At 35.7% G+C, this 20,540-nt stretch overlaps 1 protein-coding gene across 1 annotated transcript in view; it reads right to left on the bottom strand.

The window, feature by feature from the left end:
• Window positions 1–686: 686 nt before the first annotated feature.
• The window catches only part of LOC146395472 (uncharacterized), a 491,363-nt gene continuing 471,509 nt past the window's right edge, over window positions 687–20,540 (bottom strand). Inside the window, exon 5 of the transcript XR_014830848.1 lies at window positions 687–3,191. The gene's annotated coding sequence lies outside the window, so the exon portion shown is untranslated. The remainder of the gene's footprint in view (window positions 3,192–20,540) is intronic.

Below are 20,540 nucleotides of genomic sequence, written 5' to 3'. Positions count from 1 at the left end.
AGGTTTGTGACTTGTGTTTGTTGTGTTGATGGTGGTGCTAATGCTAATGGTGTGTGTGTGGTGGGGGTGCTGTATAGTTAAAAAAAAAAAAACAGAATAAAATGGAAAGTCATTTCAGGAAATGTATAAAGACATACATTAGTGTCGCATGTTCAGGAAGTAAATTATTATTTTTAAATGAACATAAAGTTATTGTAAGATGATCAAGTTAGAAAGTTAGGTAGAGGAGTCCTGTGTAAATTTTATGAAGCTTGAAATAACTGAAGTGCTTGAAGAAAGGTGGTGGAGTAATCATATTTGTGTTTACAGGTCATCCTTCTGTAATAGGGAAGAATAAATCTGACTCCATACTAGATCTGTTTCTCTTATGTTAATCTTTGTATTCTCTTGCTCTTGCTACAAATTAAGAATGTTGCTTACAGCCTGAATTATACAAAATAGCCCATTCTCAAGGCTCTGACCTTCAAGGGTGTAACACTTTTCCATTCATACACAGATTAAAAAGTTGGCAGAACAGAGAAAAACATTTTGTTTTGTTGGAGGTATACAGGAACATCATGACCTGACCTGGATGGTCAGAGGCTTCCTGCACCAAGAAGTCTGCAATAACCAACCTCGCCCATCCACCTCGCCTTTAAAAATGCTTTGCTGAAATCCTTCAGGGAGTTGGGGGCTTTTTAATTTAATTTTATTTTTTATTTGTTTCTTGAGTGGGGCACAAGGCACCAGTCTCCTTGCATGCCCTACAAAAAAACATTTCTCTGATCCAAACTCCAACGTTTCAGTATTGCTTGGCCTCACTGTGGTTCAAGCACCCAGAACTGCATTCAGTAACACTTCCACACTGCCAAGAGACTTTCTATTAAGTTTACTGAGATATAATTTACACCCATTAAAATGCACAGTTGCATAACTAATGTCATCACCCCGAATGTTCCCTAATGCCCCTTTGCAATCAAACTCACTCATCTTTAGCCCCAGATAACCAATGATCTATAGTAGCCAAAACTTGGAAGCAACCCAAATAGCAATAGACAAGAGAATGGATAAACAGATGGAAGAATACTTATGCCGTGTTTTTTTTTTTTTTAAGCAATAAAAAAGTATCAACCATAATTCAGGCAGCTAGACAAAAATATTAAGAACATTATGTTGCATGAAAGAAGCAGGCATAAGAAAACACATTTAGGTGAAATTCCCAAACAGCAAAACTAATTATAGAAAACACATCTGTGAGCATGTAAGGCTAATTAAGGTAAGGAGACTGTTTAGATGGCTTGATAAGAAAAGCCTTAATTATGGAGGTAATGATAAGTTTTTTGATAAGTAGACTTGGGAGATTATATTTCCTGCACTTGTTTATTACAACTAAAACTCAAAAACAGAAAACATCGTTTCAGAAATGAAGACACCTGAATTTCAGATTTAAATTTTAGTTCTATCATGTATTAGCTGCAAACTGTTTAGAAAGTTATCATGGCTTACTGAGATTCAAAATTCTATAATGGACATTTGAGATAACTTTTCTCATTGAACTTTAGTAATTTATGAAATGATATGACACATATTAAAGTGCTTAATAGAGTATCTGGCTCACAGCAAACTAATCTCAAGCGAGGAGTAGGTAGATACTATTTCATACTCATGCAAAAGGAAAAAAAAAACCTTTTTTTTTCTTACCTTTTCAGAAGCTGAGGAAATATCATTACAGACCTTCAAAACTGGTGACCCTTCCCCTCCTCAATCTCTGCCTTGCTGGATGCTGAGAAGACAAGATGTACAGGGCCACCGGGGCTGCGCGGGTTGAGCGAGCTTCCATTGGCGAGGAGATCAGGGGGCAGGTGGGCAGGCACCGTGTGGCCCTGCAGCTTGACCCTGGCAAAGGCGGATGTTCGAAACTAATTTCTCATCGTCCAGCAGCCGGTCTACACTCTCCAGTTTCCAGACCTTCCTCAGCACTGGGCAGCATGGATTTGACCATTTCCTACTTAGCATTTGACACTCAAGATGTCACTGTTGAGAGGTGACTACATCTCAAAGTAGGTGGGCTTTTCCTGGCCCACTACCCACTCAACATCATCAGGGTCCTTGCCAGCCCCCTATTCACCACAACAAAGCCGCAAATGCCTTTTCTTGAAGCCATCTGAGGCATGGCCCTTCATAACTGGGGCAGGCACCATGAACTCCTTCTAGGTGATATTGTTGACCATCAAAGAGTCCATCGTGTCCAGCAGCTTGCACTTCAAGGTCTGCATCTTCAGCACAATGCATCTCTCGCCCTCCCGGCCTTGATGACTTCTGAGAACTCTTCAGAGCTGTCCATTTTAGAACCATCAAAGAGCAGGATGAGATGGTCAAACGCTGGGGAACCACTCCAGGACCTCCACAAAGTCATAACCTCTCCCGCGGTGCTATTTCTCTCCAGACAGGATTGGGTTGAGCAACTGGGCACACATGAACCTGCTGAGGAATCCGTAGCAGATGTTGAGCTTATGGAGGAGGTGCCAGAGGCCCAGGACCAAGTGCGTCACCGCATCCTCGGTGAGATTGTGTTTGGTGGTGAGGAGGGAGTCTGTGGTGTGCTCGGCTGGAAACACATTTCCAGGATGCCTTTCTTCTTCTGGTGCCTTTTGAAGGTAGTTTGGCCCATACAGTACTGGCACAATAGGAGTAGCTTGGGCTTCCGGTCAGATCAGAATCCTCCACAGCTGGTGCACCGCACTGCTCCTCCAGCAGAAGCAGCTTCTCCCAGCATAGGGCCCAAAGCCCCTCTCGGCCACCGTTTGGAAGAGCTCTCTGTCCTTGCGGCGGGTATCCTTGCAGACCCAGCTGCACATGCTACCAAAGACGCGGCTGGCTGCTGCAGAATCGACCAGCGGCTGAGAGTAGAACTGAGACAAGAAAATGGTAGCGGCCAGCACAGAGGTCTGCCGGGCAGGAGTGGCCTGCACTGCCCATGCGCACTGTGGGGCTGGTGGAGGCGTCCTTTCACGTGTGGATGATCTGCCGCGATTGAGGAGTTTTTAAATAGGCAATTGGAGGATTTCCTAACAAGAATAAGGTAAATGCATCTGCGTTGCATTGCGTTGCACATTGTGTGGTGCCAGCGAGAGGTGGATCTGCTTTCACTAACTCAGAGAGATGGAGAGAGGTGTTTTTTCGTTGCTTGTTAAGCGCACTAAGGTAAAATTCTGGAGATTAGAGATGAAGGAACACATGACTAAATTTTCAGAGACTCAGTTTATGGAGATGTTATTCAAAATGTAAAAATATAACTGGGTGAGATTATCCTTAAAACCAGTTGGGAAATAGGTTAAGAAAACACACCTGTATATATATGAGACAATTCAGAATTTAGTGCATTTATTTCTTAACTTACCATACTGCCCATTGATGTTTAATAGACAAGGTTTGTTCATTTACTATTTCAAAGTATTTACTTTTAAAAAGGAACTTGTAATAATGTATTGGCCCAGACTCAGACCAAAAGAGTGCCTTTAACATTTTCATCAGATGGTCCACCTGTGTTGGGATAAACATTACATGGGAATTTCAAGGTGCTCAAGGTTAGTAAATATCAATAATGGACTGTTTCACAGCAAAGGATCCAATGGTTTGTTACCTTACAGTTCTAACTGAAGTGTTCTGTTCTGAAAGAAACAACTACTTATAAATCTTGATCTCATTTATGAACTTCTTTTGTTTTCCAATCATGGATTACAAAAAGCTATGAAGTCATAGGTATTTAATTTTAATATACATTAAAGTTTTATAGCACATGATGGGATTCTTCTTATGTATTTTTGCATTTCCCAGAAATGACTCAGTGTTATTATTTTTAGTGTGCCCATAAATATCTAATGAACATTCAATGAACCGTTAAGAGAAAAAGTATTTTCCACTGTCCCAATACCTTTTTATCAAGAAAGTGAAATGAAAAATTGAGTCTAATGTGAGTTTGATACAAAATCGGAATGCAAAACACACTGTCAATTCACATGAAAAACAATAATTAATGTGAAATTACAGTACATGATTGCATTGACCCTATTCATAAATAAGACTATGTTCTAAAAGTCCAGAATGACCTGTGTGCTTTGTAAAAGCATAAATCCTAAATCAACCAAATTTCCTAGATATCCTAAACAACTAAATAGCATAAATATCCTAAATCAACTCCAAGAACCTGAATTATCTTAGATCAGAGTGGCAGCACAGAACTTTCTTTAGTGATAGAAATGTTCTATAATTCTGGATTGTCTAACAGGATAGTTACTAGCCACAGGTAGCTATTAAGCATTTGAAATGTGATTAGCATGACTGAAGAATTGCCTTTATACGTTTTAATTAATCAAAGTTCAAATTTAAATGGTTATATGTGGCTAGTAGCTATTGTACTAGACAGAAGAGTCTTAGGTTAATAATTGGAGTTATTTCCACATTTGACAATTATCCACAGCAGGAATTAGTAACTGATGGGAGCCAATGAAGCCAGAATTTTTTTTTCATTGACACAAGATCAGTGATCTGTTGCTCTTCTGAACGTAAGCACCAAAGAGAAAGTTAGCACATATTTTACAAAGATTTTCCACAAATTTATAACTTGTTCATATGATATAAGAAATTTCCTTTTCCAAGAAAGGTACTGAGAATTGAAATCATGTGCCTTAACATAGCCTAGCAGTCTTAACTAAGAACTGAACTCCACCCCCTCCTTCCATTTCAACTTGTGTTGACTTGTCTTGTCTTAGATATTCTTGCTCATGAATTGAGGGGTAGAAACCAGTAAGCACATTTTGCATTTGGTTCAAGGAAATCCTGTAAGCCAATATATGATGACATAATTTGTTTATTTAGGCACATAGTTCTCCTAAAAGGAAAAAATTTCCTAAGGCAAGCAGTTTAGTTATCAGACAAATTTACTTCTTATGGCCATTTCCTGCTTATGCCTGCAATCCTGAACTTCTGTGCCAAAAATGTTTCCAGCCCCAAACTGCTCCTCACAATAAAAGACTTGCTCTAAATCAGTTGGACCCAGACCCTGATAATTCTATATGTATCTTCTGCTGACACCCTCCTTCTGAGATTTACTAAGATTCAGTCAAGTCAGGGTTCTCAGTAAGTTTCCTGGTAACTTTTTGGGTAGTCAGTATTGCACAGAAATCTTAATAGGAGTTCCTAGTTAATAGTAATCAAAATTCACACTTTGTTCTTTCTGGAAAGAAGTGGAAGGAAGTTGGGGAAGCCCCAAATCCAAAGTTAGGCAACATTTTTGCACTTTCCTTCCCTGTAGGATGAAAATATTAATAGTTCTAAGGTCACACACAGTTGTTATAAGGTTTGAGTAAGATTCACTTAATTTTCTACCATATAAGCCCTGAAGAGACATCAATTATTTTTAATATTTATCCCAAGAAAGAAATAGCTCATATTTCCCCAATAGACTGAAAAGTATTATTAAATGTTCATATAAAGCAAGAATATTATATTAATATATAATATTAAATATGATATATTAACTGTATTAATTATGTCAATCACATTAGCTAATTATATATAATTATCTACAATTGGTGTATATAATTATATATAATTAATATAATATAAACACAAAATTAAATAGAACCTTTCTAGATATGAGAATATATATATAATATGTATATATAAATAAATTGGAGTTTCTTAGAAACAGAAAGGCTGTTTTAACCTTTGAGTGTCAGCCTTGTGCTACTGTCCTGAGAACCAGAAAACTACGTATTTATGATTTTAAAATACTGGCCCAGGGCATGGATGTTCCCCAAAAATTCCTGGGAAGAAAGGTGGTTGAAATAATGCAGGATTGTACATGGCCCTCCAAGTGTCATAACAGCTGTATGTTTTCCTTTTCAGTAAAATTATCGCGTGCATCAGCTTTTACAGTATTCTTATATTAGAGAAAAATCATCACTGGACGATACTACATTCAACTTCATATAAAGGTTATTAGTGAAATGTTGAAGAGAAATGAGGAAAATTGTGGAATTAATATACTGAAGACTGGAACTGACTATACTGACAAATGAGAGCACATTTTAATTAGCATTCGCCAATGATGGGAAATCCAAATTCAGCTTAATTGACACCTATATCAAATCTGTTAGTCCTATAAATTAGCTCCCTGGGACACATAATTCCAGGAAAGTTTAACAGAGGCATCTATAATTGATGTGCAAGTACTCTCACAGTATGCCAGAGAGTGCATTTAGGTGTCACTGGGCTATTTGAGCACTACTGGAGATGAACAAATTAACCAGCCACAAATTCTATGGCATTTCACAAAAGAGTCTATTTTAAGTCCTTATATACTTTGGAAAGATTTAGAATGAATATATGAGATAAAGGAAGTATACAGATAATGGGTAACAGATTTTATAATGCAAGAAACACCATCACTTATTCAACTATTTTTGTCTATCAGTACAAGCTCTTTATCACCATAGAAACACATAATGACATTATGAAATCATTGTATGCTTGGTGATTGCCTACATAATAACAGGTGTTAACAGCAGAGTCTAACTCTATGTGATATTGTCAATGCAAGAAAATATTAATTTTTCAGGAACATGTAGACTCTAGTTTGGATATAAACATAGACAAACACGGTGCAAATTAAATGTAAGCTACTATAGGAAGGTGAGTGAACCCAGAAAATAAATTAATTTAAAACATGCATTTATTTGATCTTTCACCATTTAACATACGTAAGCATTATTATTATTTTATTCCTGGAATATACTCATCATTGTTTAAAGAATAAATCCTGTCTAGCTAATATGAACAGGACAGTATGATTCAAACAATTTATTATTAGGGAGATGATTGTGCAAACACACTGTTTTGGTTAATTAATCTTTAGACTTGACAAAATATTTTTTCCAAATAAAATTTTAAAATGATTTGATTTTTTATATTTCCAGAAAATATCAACTGCAAAAAAGTATTTATAATATTTGAAGAAAAAGCAATAGAAGGCCAAAATAATTTTTGTATGCTAATTAAAATAGTTGAACCATAATCAATAAACTGTCTCAACCTCCCTACAATTATTCCATGGAATACTACAACAATTGACAAAGTTTTATATGTATTCACATAGTTACTCTCTCTGAATATTTTCATATTAATTTAAGGGAATAATTCCTAGGAATTTAAGTTTTACAGAATCTATATAGAGTTTTAGAAGTTTTTTAATAAGTAGAAAACAAACATGTTTAATCAATAGAGATACTTTAAGTTATTAAAACAATAATAAAACACAATTGGGTGCCCTTAAAATATGTCCACTTGGCTAGACCAAACTGCATTTCCAAGAAATCCCTTTCCTACTAATTTCCCACTAACAAAGGTGATAAGAGAGATTTTGGTGCACAGTCTTCCCCTAGTATCTATAGGAGGGTGGCCCCATGACTCCCAGGGATACCAAAATCCAGAGATACTAAGGCCACTTTTATAAACTGTCATAGTATTTTCCCATAACCCATGCACATCCTGATATACTTTTGAAACATCTCTAGATTACCTATAATACCAAACTCTATAAATACACTGTAAATAGTTGTAAATACAAAGTAAATTCTCTATAAATAGTTGCCAAGTGCTGCATATTCAGGTTTTGCTTTTGGGAACTTCCTGGACTTTTTTTTTTTTTTTTTTTTAATGTTTTCAATCAGTTTTTGGTTGAATTCTTGGGTGTAGAGCCCTGGAACCTGTGGATATGGAGGGTGGATTGTGCTTGAAAGACAGAAGTGAAGCAACAGCTATTTTGTAGACCACATGTATTGCCACTGATTTATGTGCTATCTTATTAGCCTGGCACAGTGGTTGGCCCTGAAAATACTCCGCTTTCCCTACAATGTTCCTTCAGCTTCTTTGACCCTGGGTCCAGGTATGTGTGTTCAGTAAAAGAGTACAGTTGCAAAAGATACAAATGCTGTTTAGGACTATGCTAAGGTTACATGTATGAAGCATGCATTTCCCTGGGTGGGGGTAAGAGCTGAGACAGCTAGAATAAATATACTGCTTTTACATCCTGGGTGTCTCTATACTGACCAAATGCAAGCTCTCACCATCAATAAGCCTTACTTGCTTCACTTCCTAGTCGATGGAATTAACAACCAGGATTCATGAAGATGCAGGTTCAATCCCTGGCCTCGCTCAGTTGGGTTAAGGATCCGGCATTGTCATGAGCTATGGTGTAGGTCACAGATGTGGCTGGGATCCCACTTTGCTGTGGCTGTGGCATAGGCCAACAGCTGTAGCTCCAATTCAGCCCCTAGCCTGGGAATTTCCATATGCCACAGGTGTGGCCCTAAAAAAAAAAAAAAAAAAAATCTAATCTTTGGATATCTTGGCAGCCACATATCATGACTAGTGTAAGATCTGGTTGTAACCAATAGAAATGATATGTAGAATAGGAATTTTCTTCATCCCACCTTGGTTTACCTCACTTACTGATTATTTCAACAACAGAGAGGACAAATCTTATTCACTACAGTGGGATTCTCTATCTTTTATAAGTTATGATGTAATGTCTTATCAATAAATCTTCAGTTCAAGTAACACAGATTTCCAGCACTGCCTTATATGACTTTTTCCTGTACTATCATCCAGGTATCAATAAGGGTTTTTTTTTTAAAGGAGATGGTCAAATTATGAAAAAAGTTATATCAAAATCTCATTTTACATTAATTTTGAGATAATTATAAAATTACCTGAAAGAAAATTGTTAAAAAGACTGTGGGGAATGCCTTTGGAAATAGATTTTTTTTTTATGTGCCATCTAAACACATTGGAATCATTGTCATTGTTTCTTCAAAGCATTTGCTATCACTAAGGGAAAATGATAGTTTCAAAAATAATGTCTGCATCGATTGATTACATAATTTGACAGAATTAACAATGTTAGAGATTTTCAGAAAGAAAATTCTTGCAGGCAGTTGTTACATTAATATCCTAATTTTTGTATTTTATTTTAGAAGCTAAGCACAATCATTAGCAGTTATATAGAGTTTTCTTATTGTAGAAATGTGCATGCCATTTTATTGTTCTTTTAGCAATTTTTATACTTTTTAATTTTAGCAAATTTTGCATATTTATTACTACTTACCTTAAAATACTTGGTATTTTGGCAACTTTTTATCTGCCCTTTCTGTGTTTCTACATTAATTCTGTAGTAGTAAGTGTTTCAGGAATAATAGTTTCATTATTTATTTGTGAAAAATATTAAATAGTATCATTTTTACTATTGCTATTACTTTCTATGTCAGACATGGAAACAACCCAAATGTCCATCGACAGACGATTGAATTAGGAAGATGTGGTATATATACACAATGGACTACCACTCAGCCATAAAAAAGAACAGAATAATGCCATTTGCAGCAACATGGCTGGAACTAGAAACTCTCATACTGAGTGAAGTAAGTCAGAAAGAGAAAGACAAATACCATATGATATCACTTATAACTGGAATCTAATATATGGCACAAATGAACCTTTCTACAGAAAAGAAAATCATAGACTTGGAGAATAGACTTGTGGTTGCCAAGGGGGAAGGGGAGTGGGATGGCTTGGGAGCTTGAGGTTAATAAATGCAAACTACTGCTGTTGTAATGGATTAGCAATGAGATCCTGCTGCGTAGCACTGAGAACTATGTCTAGTCACTTATGATGGAGCATGATAATGGGAGAAAAAATAATGTATACATGTATGTGTAACTGGGTCACCATGCTGTACAATAGAAAAAAAAAATTGTATTGGAGAAATAACAATAAAAAATTTTTTAATTAAATTTTTTTATTTTAAAAAAGCATTTATTGAACAATAATCATATTATGTCTTACTTCCAATATCAAACAGTAAATAGATTGATTAGATTAAACAACTCATGACACCTTGGAAAAAGGTAGTGATAAAGTAAAAATGTTTTTAAAATGTCATCTCATTATACTTAAGCTTAATGGCTTTAAACAAAATCAGTCTTTATTAATATCTACTATTTAAGGCATGCTAGATTGAAGGTACTAGTGCCTATTCTTTTTTTCTATTCCCAGGGAAGTGTGATAACACAGATCTGCTTAGATGTGTGTTATGTGTGAATATATGGTTGGTCAAAGGGCTTACGGACCTTATTTGGCTTACATTTGAAATGGGTTTCCTTTGCCCCAATTGCTAACAACTGGGTATTTACATTAACATGCTCCACCAGAATTTCTGTTTTATCATATAATATAGCTAATTGATATCACATGTATGTATTTATCATTTATCAATCTATCCATTTATCATCATCTATCTATAGAGAGATAGAGGTCCTAATTGAGCTTTTAAAAATAATCTCATCATTGATCACGGTATTTATTCATTAACTTGTGGTATTAGTCAACTTTTTTCCTTCACTGTTTTCCTGGTTAATTGCCAATTTTACCTTATCCATGTCTCTCCATTTTATTTTCTAATATTCATTGCCAAGTTTACCATCTTGGTTTAGGATTTTTTGTAATATAACTGGTCAGCTTTCAATACTTTTACCATTAATGTAATTTTCACAATACCAGCAAAGGCTAATTTTTGCATCATGTGTCAATGATAAAGCTTTAAATACTTAGCATCCTTATGTGGATACATGACATCTTACATGGATACCTAATTTCATTTTTTACTAATATAACATTTACTAATATAAATTTACTAATATAAATGTTATATTAGTAGGGCCAAACTACTACTATCTTTCATGTCCTATGTAGTTTCACACTTCTGTTCATGGCTTATGCTATTTCACCTGGCTGGAATGGCCTTATCATTGGTGTTCCCTCTTAAAGTCCTATAAATTCAAGCTCTAACAACATTGGTATATCTCAATAATTCATTATTCCCTCTTCTGCACACCCACTGCACTGTGTTCTAACCCCAATTATGGCATTCCATACTGCATTTTCCTTGCTTATTTCTTGTTGCCTCCATTTTCTACGAGGTACTTTATATTCAGAAATTTAATTTAACCCATTTTCGTATGTGTACACCTAGGCACATCCTACTATATACTAAATAATCAATATACATTTTTAATACAAAAATTTGTCATAATTATTGAACAAGAATCTGCAATACAAACTATTTCAAATAAAACTATTTCAAATACAAACTATTTCACTTAACCAAATGTGATGAACCTTCTGGAATGTAATATTTTCTAACAGCATGGTTGATCCTATAACGTTTATCATTTTACTTATAATACTTTTATGAAAGCTTGACATCTGAAAGAAAGATAGAAAGTGGTCTTATATTTTCATTCTATATACAATATACTATAAATTTCTCTTCTGTCATTAAACTGTATTAATAAACCATGAACTGACTGGAAGAGGAAGAAATTGTTTGTCCATGTGAATATATATCTTCATTTTCAAGAAGTTAATATTACTATGTTAAATCTACTTTTTAGGCGTTCCCATTGTGGCTCAGTGGTTAACGAATCCAACTAGGAACCATGAAGTTGTGGGTTCAATCCCTGGCCTTGCTCAGTGAGTTAAGGATCCAGCGTTGCCGTGAGCTGTTGTATAGACAGCAGATGTGGCACGGATCCCGCATTGCTGTGGCTCTGGCCTAGGCCAGCAGCTGTAGCTCCAATTCGACACCTAGCCTGGGAACCTCCATATGCCGCCAGTGCGGCTCTAGGGAAAAAAAAAACAAAAACAAACAAACAAAAAAACTACTTTTTATATTTTTCAGTATCAACATGAAATTGTCTGACAATCAGTGACATTTAAAATTGCCTTCAGCCTATTCTGTGCCAACTTGGCTCTTCTTCTTGGTGGTGTGACTGCCCAAATGTAAACTCTAGCAATTTAGTCAACAAACTAAAAAAACAGTGAAAGTAGGCTCATGAGTCCTGATTGTTGTGTGAAAATGTTCACTTGCAGGAAATATTGATTAAGAGTAAATATCAAAACATAAAAATGAATGTCAACAACTTGGAAAAATATTGAAGATTTTTGGAAGAAAAACCCTTAAAGAGAAAACACTCTTTTAAAAAATTACTGTATTCTTATAACTTTTTATTGGGAAGAGGTGATCCTGTGTGGAAAAAGTGATTCAGAAAAATCAGACTCTGTGAAGAAATTTTAAAAAGCTTAACCATTTTATATTTCATTGACCATATATTTGATTTTTAAATGATATATCCTTATCATCTATATCTAAATAAAGATAAAATAACTTTTCAATATGAATATTTGTTTAAAAAAGCTTTTAGGAGTTTCCGTCATGGCCCAGTGGCAACAAATCCGACTAAGAACCATGAGGTTGCAGGTTTGATTCCTGACCTCGCTCAGTGGGTTAAGAATCCAGCTTTTCAGTGAGCTGTGGTGTAGGTCACAGACATGGCTCGGATCTGGCGTTGCTGTGGCTCTGACACAGGCATGTGGCTACAGCTCCTATTGGACCCTTTGCCTGGGAACCTCAAAATCCCATAGGTGAGGCCTTAAAAAGACAAAAAGACAAAAAAAAAATTTTAAACATATAAAAAATTAAAATAAACAAATAAAAAAGCTTTTATAAAGGACAGTATATGGTGATAATATCATAAGTTTATGAAACACTCTTCAAGCTATTCATTATGACTATAGATGGCCCACACTGCATCTGACATTAGTAATAGTTACTTAAAGTCACATATTTTATACATATATAAAACACTTGCACAAACTAACAAATATACATAAACACAGACACAAATGCATAATTTAAACCTCATTTTTGTAAGAATTTGGCTGAGGAAGATGATAGTTTTTTATTTCAATTTCTGCCTATCTATGTCCTTGTACTTTAATTTTCAGAATTAATATTTACCTTTAAAAATTGCCATTCAGGCTCAATGTTTATTTTCATAATTGTCTTTTCAAATTCTAATAGCAAGATCAAATATTTTGGGTAGTTTAATTTTCATTTTTCTTAACTTCAGTGACACCCAAAAGGTTTTGAGTATTTTTTTATTATTTGTTTCTAAAATCCCTATTGATTCCCATAGGTTTTGGGGAAGATTTTCTTTTTAATCAAAATTGAACTCATGACTTTTTTTTCCTGTTCACTTGGAGTTAAAAATTTTACTTCTAAAGGGTAGGCATGAATTATAGGGGAAAATGTTATGACCATTTATTACATATCTTCAAGAGTATTCAGCTTGAAGAATACTAGTTTTTTTTATACTAGTTCATTTATTTATATGTAGGTATTGGGAAATTTTATTAAATGTCTTTATTTGAAGAAATATGTAATAGAGAATTATATACTTTATAGCAAATGAACGACAATCATTTTTCAAGGAACAAATTTTAATTTTGAATTTGTTCATTGTATTATCGTTAGATTTCAGAGGAGACCCTCTGGTATTTTTAACTTTAATAATTTTTTTTTTTGTCTTTTTTTTTGTTGTTGTTATTGTTGCTATTTCTTGGGCCGCTCCCGCGGCATATGGAGGTTCCCAGGCTAGGGGTCGAATCGGAGCTGTAGCCACCGGCCTACGCCAGAGCCACAGCAACGCGGGATCCGAGCCGCGTCTGCAACCTACACCACAGCTCACAGCAACGCCGGATCGTTAACCCACTGAGCAAGGGCAGGGATCGAACCCGCAACCTCATGGTTCCTAGTCGGATTCGTTAACCACTGCGCCACGACGGGAACTCCTAACTTTAATAATTTTTTGATTTATTGCTTTAAAATCAGTGGTGGTTTGCTACTCATTTGTGGAAGAGGCTGCCCATTTGTTTTCCAGACTTTTTTTTTTTTTTTTCTTTGAACAGAGCTAGATTTCATTTCCTAGACTCTCTGAAGTTAGTGCAGTCATGTGACTCATTAGTGGCAAACAGAATGTCATTGGAAGCTACACAGGTCACTTCTAAGCCTGGCCCCAAGTATTTCCCATATGTGATCTTCTACTTTCTTTATCTGATATGCTGGCTGAATTCACAGGATTCAGAGTACTAAAGCAGGGTAGACCAAATTGGGGAAGGGGCCTGGGTATGTGAATGACCATTTCCAAGGACACATACTCACCAGACAAACCTACTTTGGATTTTGCATGAGTAAGCAAGCCATTTCTACTGCTTTAAACAAATGGATTGGGGCCTTAACTTGCAAAAACAATCAGCAGTTTTCTTACTAATGTAAAAAACACATTGTCATCTTCAATTTTTCACCTTCAAAGAATTATATGTGCTTTCAATCTTCTCTTGTTGCTTGGAGCTCACCAAAACATAAGGGATGGAGATAAGCTAATCCACTTTGGACTCATTCAACAGGGACTTTATTAGGAACAAAAGGAAAAACAAATCTAAAATAATTTAAAACACAGTAGTTTAAATTAGGCTACAAGCTTTAAAATATAAGATATTTATAGTGTAGTTCTAGATGCCTTAGCTGGTGTAACTGACCAGCTGCATGAATAATTCTATGTAATATGGCTGGATAAGTCTATGTAACAATGCCATTTATTCATTCTCAAATTAAAGTAGCACAGTTTTTTTGTTTAGCAGTATTTTCACACCCTCCAAGAACTCAATTTTTTGTCTAATCTTTGACCATGGGCACAATAGTAATTTCTCCTCTGGCTCATTGTTGGGCTGTATTTCTGCTCAGCCACTTACATTCATTGTTCAATTATTTTCTGATCTTCATAACTGATTCCAGCTGTGGTCATTCCGTATTGTTAAATGGGCCTTGGGATTCTTCCTCTAGATATTTTTAATGTGACATGAACATTACAATTGAAATAATTAGAGAAATTTTATAATCACAGAAACCCTATATGCACAATGCAAATGCAATCACAGTCATACTGTTTATGATAGTTCATTTTGTCAAATGGACTGTCAAAAAGTGGCCAAATAGTTGTTCAAACGTTAGTCTACGTGTTTCTGTAAGGGTGTTTTGATGAAATTAATATTTAAATTGGTAGAGTAAAGCAGATTGGTCTCTGTAATGTAGATGGGCCTCATCTAATCAGTTGCTGGCTTAAATTAAAAAAACAAAAACAAAAACATACCTTCCTCCAAGTACAAGAGAATTATTTCTACATAGTAGCCCTCAAACTGGATCATCAGCTTTTTTACCTAACTTTAAATTTAAACTGAAACACTGCCCCCCCTCCTGTGTTTTCAGCCTGCTGCCTTTGGACTAGAAACACACCACTGGCTTTTCTAGTTCACAGGCCTTCTTACTTGGACTGCAGGTAAACACCAGTGCTCTTGGATTTTCAACTTGCTGACTCATCCTGCAGCTCTCGGGTCTCACCAGCCTTGATATTCATGTAAACTAATTCCTTATAATATATATATACACACACACACATGCATACTATTTTAGTATTTCTTGGAAGAACAATTAGAAAACATAAAATGAAAGGAGAAAATTTTTTTTGTAAAGGCAGCTATGTATAGAACCAGTGAGATTGAGTCCTATCGGTAGCATCATAAGAAAGTTAATATCTCTTACTACTAAGATATTAAAATTGTTGTGAAGATCTAAGATTTTTAGGCTAGTGAAGAAAATTAGGCATTTCACTAATTAGCTTCCTTAGAAAAGGAAATTATTAGTAGAAAAGAGAAACTTAGAAAACATTTTTAAACATCATTGATTGCAATATACTGCTTAGTTTTTTATTTCTTTCAAAATGTCATCAAGTTTAATGTGATACTCAACTGAGTCATGTAAAAAATATATCTTTTATTTTTATTCTGTCATTTGACAAGTATTGATTTAATGTCTACTAAATTTTGGGTACTGAGATTGTAACAATTGTAAGAGAGAAGACCTGGTTTCAAAGATACTTAAAATCTGGTGAAGCAAAGTCATATTTTAAAATATAATAGGAGTTACCATTGTGGCTGAGCAGTTAACAAATCTGACTAGCATCCATGAGGACACAGCTTTGACTCCTGACCTCACTCAGTGGGTTAAGGATCTGGCATGGCCATGAGCTGTGGTGTAGGTCGCAGACATGGCTCAGATCTGCCATTGCTGTGGCTGTGGCCTAGACTGGCCGCTATAGCTCTGATTCAACCCCTAGCTTGGGAACCTCCATATCCTGCCAGTGTGGCCCTAAAAGGCAAAATAATAATAATAATAATAATAAACACAATAGTTTAAAGGTAAAGTTGTATATAAGGTGTATTTTCAGAATATCAGAGTGACCTAAAAATAAAGAGGTAAACTCAACTAGTCTTGGGAAAGACACTAAGAAAGGTTAAAGAAGGCTCTCTCTGAGGCAGTTACTTGAGTGGAGTCTATTAGGTTAAAGCACGGATTTGGCAGACCAAGTCTCAGAGTATAGTCAGAAAAAAAAGTAGCATAAGAAAATATTGAAACAATATGTTTGGGAAATCATGCATTTTGTGCAAGAGTTCAGATTTGAGAGAGGAGATGTTAGTTAGAGGACAAGGTAAAAATATAGGTAGGCATCATTAAATGTTGTATATGTTATGTGTAGGAAACACTTTTTCTTTACCTGTCCGTTCATGCTGTCCTATTCTTCTTCCTGAATGCATATTTGTTCAGTCAACAAACTAAAAAATCATAGACCACCCACAGGGATGGTTGGTTTCTTCCCTATATATAAGAATGGGTTTCTTTCCAATAATTTAGGCATTGACCTGGATTACAATTGAAGCTAAACACATTCGGAAGTAAGTTAACTAAGGAAGTTTTAGGAAGGCTTTTTTGAAAAATAAAAACTAAAACAATTGGCTTTTCTAACAATGTTTGCATTTCTGAACTCTTTTTATTCCTTTTAGTTTTGCTTGAAATGGGCTGGTAATTTTTCTGAACTCTGTTTTTCTTTTTTTTTAGATTACCTTGATAAAAATTTACAATGCTTTGAACACTTTCCAACCCATTCACTCAGAATCTATGAAAAGTCATCCATTTTTTAAAAAGCTATTCTGCCACTGCATACCATGTGGTACTATCTTTTCAGTCTCTGAGATTAGCGTCCTCATTTTTTAAACTTATTTTTTAAGCCACTACCACAGAGTTAGATGTTTTGCAACAATAACACCCAGTTCCTGATACCAATATTCTTAGTAAGCAGGGACTAAATCATGCTGCAGAAGCAACAATACAGCATTCTCAACTGATTTATATAACAAAAGCTTTTTTTTTTTTTTTTCCCCACACATTATGTCACATGTTTGGCAGGGGACTCTGGCAAATAAATAATTCTGGGTCACTGGATGATGGAGACTTTACTAGCTTTTAAATGTGTCACATGGACATACAGCCTCCTCCACCATAGCAGTAGAGAAAGAATGGAGAAATTAATGATAAGTAAAGCCTTCCCTGACTCTTCCTTGAGTTGAAAAGTATTATTTCTGTTTGTATTTTGTTCACCAGAATCTTTTCTATGGACCAGGAAATTCAGAGCAGGACAGTATCTCTATTTCTGTTTATAGAGATCTTATATATTACATTGCTATTGAATATTATTTTGCTTTTTAAAATATTTTTATTTATTAATTTAAATATTATCTTGGAGTTCCCGTCGTGGCTCAGTGGTTAACAAATCTGACTAGGAACCATGAGGTTGCAGGTTCAATCCCTGGCCTTGGTCAGTGGGTTAAGGATCCAGCGTTGCCATGAGCTGTGGTGTAGGTCGCAGACGTGGCTCGGATCCCGCGTTGCTGTGGCTCTGGTGTAGGCCGGCAGCTAAAGCTCTGATTCGACCCGTAGCCTGAGAACCTCCATGTGCCATGGGAGCGGCCCTCGAAATAGCAAAAAGACAAAATAAAAATAAATATTGTCCTTATTTCTATATTACTATGGATTTTTTTTTACTGTTGATTTATTGTATTCCTTGTAGTCTAGTATGCTATAGGCATATTATATTATTGGCTCATTATAAATTTGTGTTTCTTTAAATCTTATATTTTCTTTAAACTATTTAAGGGTATTGGTTAGGAGTTCCCATTATGGTTCAGTGGGTTAAGAACCTTACATAGTGTCTGTGAGGATGCAGGTGACAACACTGAACCCTCTATTCAGTGGGTTAAGGATCTGTTATTACCACAAGCTGTGGCATAGTTCACAGATGCAGCTTGGATCCTGCATTGCTGTGGCTGTGGCATAGGCTGTTGGCTGCAGTTCTCATTCTGCCCATAGCCTGGGAATGTCCATATGCCACAGGTGCAGCCCTAAAAAGAAAAAAAGAGAAAAGAGGTACTGGTTAGGATCCAGAGAACTGTAGTAATAACGGAAGTTCCTCCCTCCTTTCTGAAATTATACATTATCTTCTATTCTATTCATTGAAAGTATTCCCTTTTGGGTACATATATCCATGCAGAGTATCCAATTCAGCCTCTATCTTGATGCCTCCAGATTGTTGATTCTTAATATCAGCAATTCATTAGGATGAAAAAATAATTAAGATGAAAAAATATAGACCACAGGAATAAGCCCGAAACCCAGAGGGAACTGATACTTACAATGCTATTTAAATCTCCAAATTAGTCATTTTCTTTATGATATTTTTGGCTTTACTGAGCATGCTTTGTTATTTTAAATTATTTTCCTGTTATTGAGTTTTGATTTTTTTTTAAATCTGAATGTAATCCATAGACAGGAGTGCAATTTTCAAGTATACTCTCCTATCCTCTGACTCCTTTCATTTTCTTACTAGAGTTTTTTGAAGAGCAAACTACTGTGATGTTGATAAAGTCTAATTCGCTGTGATTTCTTAAAATGATGTTTCAGTGTCATATCTAAAATATTTTCAGCTAACTTTAAGGCACAAATGTTTTTTCCTATATTACAGAAAATTTATGCTTTTAAGTTTTACATTTAGGGCAATGACCTATTTTTAATTTTTTAATAAGTTGTGTTTTCTTTCTTTTTTTTTTTTTCTTTTTATGGCCGCATCTGAGACATATGGAAGTTCCCAGGCTAGAAGTTGAATCAGAGCTGCAGCTGCAGGCCTGTGCCATAGCCACAGCAAGGCTGGATCCTTAACCCACTGAGTGAGGCCAGGGATCGAACCTGTATCCTTACAGACACTATGTTGGGTTCTTAACCCAATGAGCTACAATGGGAACTTCCATTGTTTGTTTGTTTGTTTTTATGTGACTATTCAGAATAGTCCAGCACTATTGAAAAGACTAAAATTTTCCCCATTGAATTGTATTCCATTAAATCTCAATTGACAAGTATGTATAGTAAGATTTCTGGGCTCTCTGTTCTCTTTTACTGATGTCTTTGCCTATACCTTCTCCAGCAACATTATTGTGATTAATGAAACACTGTTGTAGGTCTGGGCATAGCATAGTTAACCATGTGAAACATCCAAATCTGTTCTTTTTCTGTGCTTTGACTATAGTAATCCATTGTCATTCCTAGAAGTTTTAGGATTTTGTTCTAAAGGAGGGACAGGGAGAAGAATCTGAGCTTCAGGATGGCCACTGTTCACCCTGCCCCCCAAAACCTGCAACAGAAATGAGAATTTGTCAGCACCTCACAAATTTTGACTGAACACCTGCCAGTGTCCTTGGAAAAGAGCCTGAGAGCTATTAGAAATTCTTCAGTGACTATGGCTTATCCCTAGCCATTCTTAATGATTAATTAAACATTTTCCATAATTATTCTTACAGTTGCAGGTGAGCTAGCACTAGTATCACTTCTCTGTTTAGAAACACCTGTCTTTTCATAGGTTTCTGGTTAGTTGGTCACCCTGTGGCCATAGTTTTTTGATGGAACAAGAAAATTTGAAGTTGCTGATTGTTTGTTTTGCTTTTTAGGGCCGCACCTGTGGTATATGGAAATTCCCAGGCTAGGGGTCAAATCAGAGCTGCAGCTGCTGGCCTACACCACAGCCACAGCAATGCCAGATCTGGGCCACGTCTGCAACCTACACAATGGCTCACAGCAATGCCAGATCCTTAATCCACTGAGTGAGGCTAGGGATTGAACCTGCATCCTCATGGATACTAGTTGGGTTCGTAACACTCTGAGCCACAATGGGAACTCTTGTCTGGTGTTTTTTTTGTGTGTGTGTTGGTTTGCCTTTTTTGTTGTTAAGAGTGGGAGTGATGCTTTTCAAGCTTTTTCCATCCTACATGGAAGAAAAAAGTCATATAGCCAATTAGATATATTGTGAATATTTTCAGCATAGCAGACACATATTGTCAAAAGTTGGTTTTCTTTTCCTTCTGGTTTAGCTGAATAGTATAAATGTCCACTCAACATATATCTTATCTGAGCTGATTTTATCCCAAGACTCCTTATAAGACCATTTGTGACAATACTGTTGAGAGTCATGGGTGTAGAAGTAGTTTTGGAATGAGCCTGTGTGAGAAAAAGTTCAGACACAATGAGGATTGTAGTAATATGAATGGAAAAGAAATGGTGGCTTCAAGGGACATAAGAGAATTAATTTAATGATTTATTTATTTATGAGTTATTTAAGACACAGACTATGAGAAGAATATCCATTTTTTCTCTTTTCGTGACT

The sequence above is a fragment of the Sus scrofa genome, chromosome 16 (genome assembly GCF_054392235.1).
Source record: "Sus scrofa isolate SSC_HxYL_T2T_F1_AM1 chromosome 16, Sscrofa_HxYL_maternal_Yorkshire_Landrace_v2.0, whole genome shotgun sequence".
Lineage (NCBI taxonomy): Eukaryota > Metazoa > Chordata > Mammalia > Artiodactyla > Suidae > Sus > Sus scrofa.
Note: the sequence above shows the minus strand (reverse complement) of the source record. Positions and strands in the feature narration are given on the sequence as shown.